A 13,996-nucleotide genomic window follows, 5' to 3' on the forward strand; every position below is an offset into this window, starting at 1 on the left:
ACTCGCCTTTTTTTGTTCGCTTCTCGTCAATAAAATGAACAGAGAATGCCTCCAGGGCGCAGAAATGTGCGATAGGGATTGAGCATGAGGGGATATACACAGCGCTTTCCAAATGAGCGTACGACAGTACTTGTCCTCGCAAATTTGCTAGGTTTGAAATCTTTCCGATTCAGCGTGACGACTCATTCGCGGCGGCACTCAAGGGACCCACGAAATTTGTGCAGCGAATAGATTCCGCTCATGCAAACACTTGTTTTGTCGTGGTGCACTTCGCACGTTTCTTGTATGAGCACTTTGCGCTTACGCTGATTGTTGATGCAGCCAACAACGGCGTAGTGACGCCACGACGAGCAGATTCTTTACATCAAAAGTAAAGGCAATGACGGAAACCTGCCCAGAATTAAGAAAATAAACATCATTGGGAATAAAGTCGGGTGTCCTGCTGGCGCGGCGAAACGTAGTCTCACTTTTCTGATGGAGGCGAAAAGCAAAAACGCCCGTGTGTACGAGATTTCGGCGCACGATAAAGATCCCCAGGTGGTCAAAATTAATCCGGAGCCCTCCACTACGGCGCGCCTCATCGCCTGCGTTGCGTCGGCGCGTTAAACCCCACAATCAATCGAAACGTAGCCTCATAGGAGCCCCCGCGAGGACAAAGCGTGCGTAGGGTGGCACGCCGCCTTAGCGGGTTGACAACGGAATTTATGGGCAAACCTGACAGCTCTCGGACTTTTTGAACGTTCTCCTTAAAGCACTGTTAAACTTCGTGCTGCTGACATACTGAATAAATAGCACTTACCGATTTTTGACGCCGCTGGGACGTCTGATATGCACGCGCGGCACGGAACAACAGCGTGGGACTGCGGCGCATGGATGCCAGGTTCTCGGAGAGTAACCCGCCAAATTTTTTGCTCCGCATAACCCAAAAGTAGCCAAATGTTGACATATTGAAATAGCCCAAATAGCCAAAGGAAGAAACTTTACACACAATTCATTTGAAACGTGTATTCAGATGACTACTCCTAAAAGTTTGACATATTTACAGAATGAGTGCAAGTTATATAACCAAACATCAGTTCAAAGTCCAAAAAGCTCCACCAGTGTACATCGCGCGGTGGTATTGAAACGATATATCCAAAAAGATGTCGGATGGTGTAAAATCCTTACAACACTTTCCACCTCTCGTCAGTCCAAATTTTACATGTAGAATGTTCTCCAAAGTTTCTATCGACATTCTGTTCTGCAAGTCGGTTTTTGTTAGAGCGACGTGACTGAACACTCGTTCTACTGCAGCATTGACACTGGCAGCGTGAGCAGTGAAATGGCTAGTTCCGACAGCAACGGAAACATTCGGGCACCAGCGCTGTTTTTGGCATGCAGGACATTTTTCTAAAACACTAACATTGTCGCCACGGAGTTCATCAAGCCTACATTGCAGAAAGCAATATTAGAACTCCGTTGCAAAAATACTTGACGGCAAAATAAATACTTGAGGGCGGAAGCTTGTAAAAATGCCCAATCGCCAGTACCCACCTATTGGAATTTCATATCTTCGAATTTTTGTCTGTCACGTTCGGAGTACAAAATGGCATGAACGCTCCAAAAATAAATCAGTCGAAAGTCAGCGCCTGTCTGTGTCACTGTGTGTGTAGTTTCTCGTGCCGTTTTTCAGCGATGTTGGCAATGGTTTCAAGACCACGAGCCAAATTAACGAGCTCGCACCACAATCCTGCTGTGACTGATTCGTTTACTTTTTCTTGCGAGCCAGCCCAAAAGTGGTGGGTCGACAAGTCTGAAACAAAGCATTTTGATGACTTTAGGATGTAATACAGAATAGCCCAAAAATAGCCAAATAGCCAACGACCAATTTTTTCCGCCAACTACAAAATCAAGTAGCCAATTTGGCTATTTAGAGCCCAACCTGGCATCCCAGACGACGCCGCAGTGCGGCGTCGTCTGCTCGCGGCGCAGTCCCCAAGAAATGCCCGCCAGATGGCGCACCGGTGGCCGCAAAATGGCCGACTCGGCAAAATTCTGGTCTATACACGCAGTGAGGGCCGTGTAAGAAAGCGTAACCATCTAACGTTTTCGTTCAGTATGTTTTGGAAGGTAGAAGAGAAGTCGTTGGGCCTACGGATGAGCGTAATTTTTTTCTGGTGGACGTCGACCGCTACGACCGTGGCGTGGGAAGTGTTCTGGCTCGGCGACAGCGAGACGCGGGGAGATTATTCGAGGCCACCATCGTTCACATGACCGGTAAGTGTTCTTACCCTTAAGTTGTGCATAATAGTGTCTGAGCGCTTCTTAGCAGTTTTACATCTGCCACTAGCCGCAGAAAGTAAGGAAGGAACCCTCATAAAAAATCCTGTTGTGTTTTTGATGTATTTCTGTAGAGTTTTGTCTTCCTCCTGTGTAGAGATTTTGTAGAGTTTGTGAAGAATTTTTTTGACGAGCTCTTGACGTGTTTCAACAAGTATTTGGCCACGGAGTTTCTGTAGAGAGTTTGACGAGTGATTTTCTGTAGAACTTATGATGTATTTTTGCAGCCTTTTTACGTACATTTATGCGTACTTCTTGATGCACTTCTCATGGAGTTTCTGTAGAGAGTTTGACGAGTGATTTTCTGTAGAACTTCTGACGTATTTTCTCAGTAGATTTATGTGTACTCGTATTTTTAAGTAGATTTATGTGTACTTCTTGATGCACTTCTATGGCTTTTATGATGACATCTTATCTACTTCAAGACGTATTCTTACGGAGCTTCTTCATTTATTTCTGCGTACTTCCTGACGTGTTCTTGCCATTTTTGTAATGGGTTTCTTGAACTACATGAATATTTTAGGTCAGCAAATTGATACATAATTACACATTTTACGCTTTGCTGCAAGTAAGTGTTATTGGGCAAAATAGGGGCATTTTTGGCAGTCACAAGATGTAAATCGGCAGCATTGATAGTCACACATAAATTTAGTCAGACAGCGACAGCTAGCTGAAAGGCCAGCCAGTCAAAGCTGCTCAAATATACAAGCAGAGACAAAACTCAGCGACTCACAATCGATTTAATTCTGAGACAGAACTATGCAGCTGACTGACCGACAGCCTTGATTTTCCGTGACACTACGGACAGGAGGGTCGCCTTGATTAGCTGCTGTGGCACGGCAAACTTGGCACATGTGCAGGCTGGAAAGAAAGAAAAAGCAAGCTGATATCAGAATACAACATATCAAAAGTAACATTTTTTTAAAATATCCTTTTTTTGCTGAAGTTCTGTTTTTAGTTTGACTCTCTTCGATGCTGATATTTAGCCCATTTTCAATTTCCTCAAATGCTAATTTGATGATAAATTCTTAGCAAGAATACACTAATTCTCATTTGAATACTTGTGTCATTGCTTGAATTTTTTAAGGTTGCATGTGTGCTAAATTATTTTTACATGAACCGTACCAGCAGTGGTAGTAATTCAAAAGATTTTGCTCACATATACATGATCTCTCAGTATAAAAAGCCACCTCATGTCACCAGACGTTCGGCACCAGCAAAAATGACTGAAGGCTAATAAAGTTTTATCTGAATCCCCAGAATGACAAGTTACCTGCCAAAAAAAGCTATCCAATAAAAGAACCAATGACTTGGGTTCTCTTATGAATAATGTTTGGGCACCTAAATAGCTTGTGCGCCTGTATACACAGGACACCTATGCGGTTATCATTCTCATTCTCTGTATATGTTCGTTGTTATGTCTTGTGCAGTTGTAAGTAGCTGGCACACTGGAGAAGCCCAACAATTTGTTTTAGGCAATATAGATGTCCACAGGACCACTGCTGTACAAGGAAGGCTCACTAAGTGTAAAAAGTACTGATTATTATTTTGTTGTAAGCAGCCATTATGCAGCTTCGATGTCTGCTCTCTATCAATTATCATCAGCTATTTTGCAATGCCATGACGTTTTTTTAGCTTTCGAATTCATTAATTGCTGAGACGTGCGAAGGAAAGTTTGATCCCCCGCTTAAGCGGGCGAACATGTGGATCCCCCGCTTTGATAGACGAGAAATATCCAAAATACTATCCACATTAAAACCACTGTTCTGAACGATGTGCAGGAAACAAGTTGCCGTAATTTATGGACAATTTATGCTCAGATGTCAGCTATTTTGAACGCATAGTATTCTATGGCTAGCAACACGTAGTGTTGTACGGCTTCGAGCAAATTTTCATTCATGGTTTTTTACCACGGTAGCTTTTTCCAATGCAAAAAACCCCTAATGGGGTTTTTTACATGATGGACATTCCATAATGGTTAGCCTGAAGACGAAATACATATAAGCAAAACTCTTCCAACCTACTACCATTGGTAGCGTGGTCCAAGTCAACACTGCTTAGTATGCTGGCAAGGCGGCCTTGGGCAGACATAAGGAAAAACACAGATTCACAAAGAAAAGTTACAGAGCTTCCTTAAATATATTCGGTTCGTTTCAACGAAAAAATAATGCAGGTTAAAAAACTGTTGAAAGGAGGAGAGACTAAGCGGCACAGAAAACGACCTGCCTTGTGCTGCCGTAAAGGGTGCCAAATAGAACAAAAATAGAACAAAGGATGCTGTCCGTGTGGGGAGACGTGAGCCAAAGCAGAGCAAAAATAAGCAATGGGGTGAACTATTTTGTCATGAGCAGCGTCAACAAACCAAAATGTACAACTGTAGTAATGTTGGTAAATAATCAGCTCCACAGTGCAAAACATACAGAACAAAGGGACAAGAAAACACAGGACAGGCTCTGAAGTTACACAAAAATATGCCGCCAATAGATGCACAAAAACAAAATTTAACCTGATGAAAGCATCGGGCATTATTGGGTTAAGTTTCTCTCATTTTTTGTATGCATGCTGGGTATACATTTTTGTGCAACTCCAATAACTTTATTTTAGTTGACATTCAGAGCTTGTCCCATGTTTTCTTTTCCCTCTGTCCTGTCGGTTTTGTGCTGAGGATATAGACATGCACAATTGCAAGAAACGCAATGAAGACGAATAAACTACAATTGCTACACACTACGTGAAAGTCCCTAACAAGGATTTCTGTCCAAAAATTTTTAAGTAAGCATTGAACCAAATATTTCAAAGCTGGAGCTATACTAACAGCTCACTGTGTATGAAGAGATCTGTGAAGGAAGTTTGAACAGCCACAGGTATGGATAATGCATGTTGTCATATTTATAGCTTTAATAGCAGCAAAAAAGACAACAGATTTTTTTGAGTAATTTTTAAGTTTCAAATGTCCCTATCAACGTGCACGGCTACGGATAAGTCATCACCTGACAATTATAACCAACCAAACTTCGCACGCCCACAGAATAGTCATCAGGCACAAATATGTATGTGAAATATTTCCTTTTCTTTACTGTTCATGCTCTTATTGGAGCAGCCAAACGTACACTGGCACTAAATATTGAGTAGAAAGTGTTCACAATTTACATTAAATACAGTAGTCAAATCCCGTCAACCCTAATAAACAGAGCAATAAATCCTTCAAGTAAATTTTGCAAAAAGCCATAACTTCTTGATGCTTGAAAAAGTTTTCTAGCAAAAGAATATGTTACCAGGCAAATTGCCGCTTGTAAAACATGAAAAAAAAACAGCATGAAAATTGGACCTAAGCTCACAATTGCAAAAACACAGGACAAGAACAAGTGCTATTTCTCAGCTGTTCATCAACACAAAGAATGTATATATGCACCGAAATATCGCGCTGGTGCCCAAATGCTTCAATAATGCCAGGCGTTTCGAACAGGCCGAACTTCCCGGCATCCCTATGTGCATCCAAAAGAAAAAAATGTGTGTAAGGTGTTATACCAAGATTTATTTTTCTCTCTTTGTGTCACACAATGCATTAATGATTTAGCCAACGAAATGGGCACTGACCACTTGCGACAGGTAAAATTGCGATTTGGCCCACTTGCCCACCATTTCCTCCCCATTGTGGGGCGTGCAATCGTGACCAGCAATTCAGCGGGGCTAGGATTTTAGGGCAAAGCAGATACCAACCAGCCCACAAGGTCATTAAAGCTTTTATGAAGGGATGCTCAGCAGGGCACTACTGTTAAGTTGAATCGGTCTGAAGTTTTTTCATGCATATTTAAGTTTTTTTTATCATTACGCGCACTGCTTCGGTTGACGAGAGGGATGATCTGCCTTTATAAATCCAACTTGGGGGTTCTACGCGCTGAAGCTATATCTGGTCTTGAGGGGTGCAGTAGTGAAGTGCCGGCACTTTCGGTTTTTTTTTCTTTCATTCCAAAATTGGCTGCCGTGGCCGAAAGAACCCCTTGAAATGGTTGGCATCATTCGAGATTCAGCAGCACATCTGCGTCTCCACAAAAGTTCAGTATATACAGACATTTAGTGTGCAATAAACAAATGAGAGTCAGCTCGTACCTTGTGTTGTTTAAATTGTAAATCTACATCAAGCATTCGCAGTGCTACGTTGTGTCGGAAAAAATCTAATCTGCACAAATAGTCACCAAAAACAGCACTGGTGTAAGATTGCTTAAACACCTTCAAAGAGTCCCTAGTGAAAAAATGACGACTTCAGATTACCGAAATTCCGTTGTGCATGTAACAGGAAGACGAGGTCTGTAAAAACCATAAAAGAAACATGTTCACCCACTTTTGCATAGACTGCCAAACAGTCGGCGGTGCCCGATGAGGAAACAGCCTCGATCCTTGAAGTAGGCCGCACCAAGAAGTCATTTTGAATGCAAGTTGCACCAGTCAGCAGCCTGCAACATGTAAGGTATTAGCAAACGACAGGCCAGACACCAGAATCATACTCTGCCTTAAACCTGCGAAATCCCAAATGCTGCGTTACTCTGATCACCAAGGTGTGTTGCACACTAAAATTCATTAAGCTGGAAATTCCGTAAGTGACCCAAATTTAACAGCCATTCCTGAATATTTTTACTTGGTTCTGAATGGTTAATTTACGTTTGCGATGCTACAGTAAGAGTACGACGCGCAACCAGCGCTACTCATACTACTGTACCAGTTACGACATGCGTGTAGTTCTGACGTTACAAATAAATTCGGGTTCCATACACTTTGTTTATTCCAACATGCCACGACCAAACTGAGCGTTCAAAAAGATTAATCATTCAATCGAAACGCGAAAAAACATCCAGATGGCATTTTAATCTAATGCTGTACGCTCGGAAATCACTCGATTTATTATTTTATTCTAATGCTACACGCACGGCAATAATTCAATTTATTGTGCACGTTTTCTAACTGAAAACTATTATGACAGAAAAAAAACGGCATCTGCAAAACGAAACAAAAACCAGGAGTGCATATCATGCTAAAAGTACACGATTTGCGTTTAATGCATACTCATTCATTCATTCATTTTTATTTCCTTAAGGACCCCACTGAGGGGTATTACATAAGGGGTGGATATACAGAAAAATACATATTTGAACGCATTAGTTCTATGAACACAGGTGACTACTGACATTTGCTATGAAATTTAATGGGCAGGTGGTTGAAACAATGGAGCAGGGAAGGTCGTTCCAATCTTTGGCTGCACGGGAAAAAAAGAAGCGGAAAAGGTGACAGTTCTGGTACGATAACGGGACACTTGCAGTGGATGGCCGGTGCGGTGTGAAATGTATGTCGGGGGAAGGATGTAGGGGGCTACATTTAGTGAAGGATGAAAAATTTTGTGAAAGAGGGAAAGGGTGGCGATACGGCGGCGGACAGAAAGTGGTGATAAGCCAGATTGTGCTTTCAAGGATGAAACGCTAATGTTGTACGAGTACAGGGAATGAATAAATCGGGCGGCACGATTTTGGACAGATTCAAGATCATTTACGAGATATGTTTGGGGCGGGTTCCATATGGCGGAGGCATATTCAAGTTTTAATCTGATGAGGGTCTGGTAAGCGAGCAACTTTACGTGAGGGGGCGCATGGCGTAGGTGACGTTTTAGGAAGCCAAGTGTTTTGTTTGCGGATGAAATGACGTTAGTAATATGCGCATTCCAAGTAAGATCACAAGACAATGTGACACCTAGATATTTGTAGGATGATTGTGACGGTACAGTGACGTTCGCGATGTGATATGAAAAAAGAAAGGGATTTTTACGGCGGGAAAAGGAAACAAGTTTACATTTGTTCGGGTTAAGAGATAGAAGCCATTTATCGCACCATTCTTGAATGTGGATAAGGTCTTGCTGGAGGACCACTTGGTCGTCAGCGTTAGTTACTGTTTGATAGATTACTTATTATCGTACCCGCACTCATATTCTCATATTCGCACTCTCCAGCTTCCCTTATTTCATTTCATATCAAAACATTCGGCTAGCAAAACAGAACAGGACACACACACACTTCACCAAACACAGTGCTAGAAATTGCGTGAGAACTGATTCTGTTTACACACGCAACGGCCAGGTGCAAAGGTCTACCGACAGATCTGCGCAACACACAAAGCGAGTCACTGAAATCGTTAGGACTAACCGCTTACGCGGACCGCCGTTCGCGAGCAACTCTGCTACGATAAATACATATGACAAGAAAACAAAGTTCACTAGTACTCACTTACCTTCACTACTTCGCAGTATTTCTTCGTCCGGCAGATAAATCCATGGTAGTCAAATCACCGAAACAACGAACGTTGAAGGCGTGCACACCCGTGCCGTCAACGGCCAGTAGCACACGCACCGATACGGAGTGCAGATAGGACGGTCGGGCTCGCCGCGCAGCACTTTCCTGTCTCATGTTCGTCCGAGGGAAAAACTAGTTCCTGGCCTGAAATGACACCCACCTTGAAAAAAAAACGCGTGGCGAAATAGATGCCGTTATTGGTAAATACAGATATTAGTTGCCAATTATATACAAGAAAAGCTTGAGCGTGGGGTTTTTTTAAAGGAAACAGTAATTGTGCCGACAATGTAGATTACGGCATTTAAGGCAATTTCAGGGTGTACGGTGGAAATACAGCTGGCGTGGGGTTGCGGGCGCCGTAATTTTACGGTTTGCTCTGAGGCCGCTACTAAAAACGCCGATCGAGGGACTTTAGCCGCTACCACTAGCAGCGCATTTTCCGCACTTTCGCGCGTCGACATCGCCCCGCGTTGACGGTGTCGGCAAATGCACGGCGACGTGAGCTGACGCGGGAGCGCCAGGAAGCATCCGAAAGCAGACGACATCGTCCGGATTCCATGTCCATCTCCTGGTTTGGGGTCATTACTTTCGCAGGAAACAATCAATTTCTTTTTAACCTACGGTAATCGGGTGCCTTGAGGCAAATTACAAGCTATTTCTGTTCGAAAGTGCGCATTCCTTCGTGGCTAGCTTGGCTTCCATCGGGGAGACCGGGGATGTCGGATAGCTTTTTGTGAGTTAAATACGGGAACTTTGGCTACATCGCTTGTAGTGTTAGCATTATGGGCTTGTCTGCAAGATCGGTGCGTAACGAACAAAGTTTATTAAAGCCAGAAATCTAGCGGCGCATTCAATTTCATTCGCGGCTACCGTAGCTTGCATAGGGGGAACGATGAAGCGCGATTGCTTTTCTTGGCTCAAATAAGGGAGCTTTGGTTACATGACTTGCATTATTAGCATAATTGGCCTCGCCTCCAAGATCGGTGTGGAAGAAACAAGCGTTATCACTGCTGAAATTTGTCAAATACGACCAAAACGAATCACCCGACAATATTCGTTGGCAGCCTCTGTTAGTGTACCGAATTCTTGTGTCGGCGCGTGCCTTCCGGCGTGGTTTCCGACTGGGTGCATGTGAAGTGAAGGTTTTGTCGTACGCGGATGATGTGGCCGTATTTTGTGCCGATCGGGAGAGTGTGTGTAATGTGCTATCGGTCACGAAGGAATTTTGCGAAACCACAGGCAGTAATGTAAATTTGAATAAATGCATAGGGACGTGGCACGGCGAATGGCAAAATACGCCCAGCGTGTTCGAAGAGGTCGAGTGGACAACCACGCCCACTAAGTATCTGGGAGTACCGCTCGATAGGTACCGCGAGAACACGCTTTATTGGCAAGGGAGAGAGCGTGAAATGAAGGCGCAAGCGGAAGTGTGGACCGGCCGGCATGCATCGATCTTCGCCCGAGCGACAATTTGCAACACGTTTCTGATAGCAAAGTTATGGTATGTCATGCAAGCGCTGTATTGTACACGAGCTACCATCCAAAAGTTTCATAGGTTGCTTGCCATGTTCGTGTGGCAATCATGCTTCGAGCGAACGAAACGCAGCAACTTGTTTCGCAGGTTAAAAGGGGGCGGGCTGGGGTTGTCGAACCTGTTTGTTAGACAATTGGTGGCGAGGTTTTTATATTTGCGAGACGAGACAAACCCATTTCTTCGAACGTACATGCAGATCAGATTGTGTTCTGCGATGCCAAATTTTATAGTAACTACGACAGATATGAAGAGATACGTATGATTTGATTGTGGAGTTTAACGCGCCGACGCAACGCAGGCGATGAGGCGCGCCGTAGTGGAGGGCTCCGGATTAATTTTGTCCACCTGGGGATCTTTATCGTGCGCCGAAATCTCGTACACACGGGCGTTTTTGCTTTTCGCCTCCATCAGAAAAGCGGCCGCCGCGGCCGGGAATCGAACCCGCGACCTCAGGCTGGTGCTCCAAATGGAAAATGACACTAAACACTAACAGAGATACGCAGTGAGTGGTTTTTTGCGTGAGGTGGTAATGTCCTTCAGGTTTTTAAGCGAGCGATTTTCAATCGAGTACTTGTCAAACGTTACGCGTAAACGGTTATCCTGTGATGTGGTAGAACTCCTGTGTCCCGGACCAGTGTATAGAATGAAATACCTCGGAGGTCATAAGCATGACGGGCTCAAACGCGTCAAGAAAATGAGCATACCCGCAGGAGTAAAAACATTCTTTTTTAAATTGCACACTGAGACCTTACCAGTCCTAACGTGGCTTGACGAAAGGGGGTTGTTTTTGCCTTGGGGCAAAGATTGTCGACTGTGCAAAAAGCCAGAAAGCGTGGAACATGTTTTTGTCGATTGCTGGGACGCAGTCTTTTTCTGGGACGTCCTCCAGAGGACTCTAAAAAAGGACCTCCCGCTGACACCGAAAGGCATACGTTTTCTTGAAGTTGAATGTGATGAGGCTCCTTGCGATGTATTCTTCCTCCTCGGCCTACATGCTATATGGCGTAGCAGAATGGCAGTCAGAAACAGTGATGAGAATGCCAGGCCAGTGGATTCTTACTTTGCAGAAAATGTTAGCAAACTAAAAGAAGTGTACGCCAAACAAGAATATGATGATGAGGTTTTGTCGCTTATGAGTGCATTAAGCGTTATTAAGGCCCACAAATATTAACTACCAACTATAGGTTCGGCAGCGTTGTTAGGCCAACCTAAAGAGTTTTTACGGTGTGTGAGACCAAACCAGGCTCAGAAAGAAAATGCGAGAGTAGGGGTTGTGTACGACCGTTACTACACGCAGTTGGGAAAACAAGGACAAGGCCAAGCCGGAGTTACGGTTGGCCGCCTTATGCATTGTATGTTTGGTACCAGGTTTTGTTGTTGGTACTTTTTCTTGTCTGTACCGTGAGTGTTTATTTATAAATGACCGGCAATAAAGAAAAAAAAATCCGGCGTGGTCGAGTGGTTAGGAGCTTGGACATTTGCGTTATGTTTTGAAAGTCCATGGTTCGAATCGTGGAAAAGCCCCCCCCCCCCCTTTTTTTTGCAATGAGGGTGTCATAGACAAAAAAAAAAGGCAGAGTACCTTGCAGTTTAACCTACAAGTGACGTTCGCCGGTAACCTCAGTATCAAGGCAGCCCCGAAATTTGCTTTGCTCACACTTTGAATTCATGAAGCTGCAGTCAGTACATACACTCAGGTTAAATCAAGTAGCAAGTAAAGTTGTGCTAATTGCGTCTTCGTTCATCATCCTATCATATTTTGTTCATATTTGACGACAATGACCCCCCTCCCCCCCAAAAAAAGAAACTTACAAGGCTAGTTGGCAACGTCGCTTGTATACGAAGTTCTGCACTAAGTCCCTACCTCCTTCCGTGAGGTTCGGTATTTACTGGGCTACTCTTTTGAAGGTCAAAGGTTCGAATCTTCACACAAAGTGCCGGTTATTTTTTGGTGATAGCTAGATCACCTATTTTGTACTGGCGTAAACAAAGGGTACCAGGACACCTTGCCTTTTAAGTCTGACTAACCTCAGTAGCAAGGCAGCGCTGAAAATTTGTTTTGCTCACGCTTTAAAGTCATCAAGCAGTCTGTACATTACTTCTAGGTAGGACATCAAGTTGTAAGGAATTTGTTCGAAGTGCGTCTTTGTTCATGAGGCTGTGTTGTTTTGTTCAGATTTGACTGTGATAACTTGAAATACATTTTGCAACATTTCAAAAATGGCCCGCAAGCATTCTTGTAGAGCAAAGAAAGTGCATTTTGTATGGCAAATCGAGAATGCTAATTACTGCATTTAAACAATTGAAATAATTGCTCATAAACGATCAAAAATAATATTAAAGTCCTGCATATCGAGTTCTTTGAAACGTGCTCAGCAACGTTCGTCGACGCAGTGGTTGACGCAGGACTTCGCCTGTTCCATGCGTTTGCATGTGGTTGCGGCTTCTTGCAGCTCTCCTGCGTGATGGTGCGGCGACGCCGATCAACGCCGACGCTCGCGCGACGCGTGAATCGCGTGTACGTGTGTGTGCGCGCGTGTATCGTATTGCCTGAATTGCAGGACGGCCGCTGGTACACACGAGTTATGATGGCAAACAATAAAAGTGCTGAGGAGCTGGCTTATAATTGAGTTAAAGTTCACAGAGTTTCTATGGAGAACTAACTGTAGAAATTCTATAGTCTTTCTGGAGGCTTTGATGAGTGGAAGCTTAATGAACTTTTATGGTGAAGTCCCAACAAAAATTCTACAGAGTATTCATAGAGGCCTTGAGTTGTTTAAGTTCACAGAGCTTCTATGGAGAAGTGACGGTAGAAATTCTACAGAACATTCATAGAGATGTTGAAGAGTTTGCTCTTAATGAACTTTTATGGGGAAGTCACAACAAAAATTCTACAGAGTCTTCATAGAGGCCTTGAGTTGTTTAAGTTCACAGAGTTTCTATGGAGAAGTGACGGCAGAAATTCTACAGATAATTCATAGAGATGTTGAAGAGTTTGCTCTTAATGAACTTTTATGGGGAAGTCACAACAAAAATTCTACAGTCTTTATAGAGGCCTTCAGTTGTTTAAGTTCATAGAGATTCTATGGAAAAGTGACTGTAGAAATTCTACAGAATATTTATAGAGGTGTTGAAGAGTTAGCTCTTAATGCATTTCTGTGGAGAAGTAGCCATAAAAATTTTGTAGATTTTTTATGGGGGCAACTTCATAAGCTGAGAGTTCCTGATGAGTTTCTGTAGTATTTCTTGTGACTCCATAAGATCTCCATGAAAACTCTTCAGAAATTCGTAATCCATTTTTGTGAGGGAATGTCGGCGTGCCGGCGGAGACGTCGGAAGGCGCGGAGGTCTGCTTTACCGTATATGGCACCGACGCCGAAGAAAATGGCTCGTATTACCACCTTGCACATATTTCCGCATGACACGCTCTATTCAGGACTGTGCTGGCTACCAGTTATTCGGGTTTGGAATTCATCTGCATTGTTCGTGTCGGCGTCGAGTAGTCGCCAAGCCATATTCTCACGTATGTACTACAGTCTGCAAAAGGCTTTAACGTGCGAGCGGCGTGCTCCGGAGTGCGCGGGAGACACGTAGTGATAACGCCTGGTTTGAGATAGGTAGAATGTGTGCACGCGAGGCCCGTACCAGCGCGATTGCTGTGTCCCTCCTCGCTGTGCCCGTCGCCTTGCCTTCCACGCCTTTCTTTGGCCGTAATAAGCGCGGCGTGCCTGCGCTGGCGGGCCGGGAAACAAAAGCGGGGATTATCCGCCTTAGCGCGTGTTGTGCGAGTTTTAAAGCAAAGCTTTTT

General features: G+C 43.9%; 1 long non-coding RNA gene across 1 annotated transcript; it reads right to left on the reverse strand.

Annotated features, from left to right (window-relative positions):
* Positions 1–2,752: 2,752 nt before the first annotated feature.
* On the reverse strand, positions 2,753–8,615 carry LOC144164711 (uncharacterized). The gene is made up of 3 exons (XR_013321224.1): positions 8,593–8,615; positions 6,662–6,773; positions 2,753–3,180 (listed from the first exon to the last, which is right to left on the reverse strand). It is a non-coding gene; the product is annotated as an uncharacterized LOC144164711 (long non-coding RNA).
* Between the last annotated feature and the right edge of the window lie 5,381 nt (positions 8,616–13,996).

Source organism: Haemaphysalis longicornis, unplaced genomic scaffold (genome assembly GCF_048455015.1).
Source record: "Haemaphysalis longicornis isolate Haplotype H1 unplaced genomic scaffold, Haemaphysalis longicornis Haplotype H1 scaffold_1, whole genome shotgun sequence".
Lineage (NCBI taxonomy): Eukaryota > Metazoa > Arthropoda > Arachnida > Ixodida > Ixodidae > Haemaphysalis > Haemaphysalis longicornis.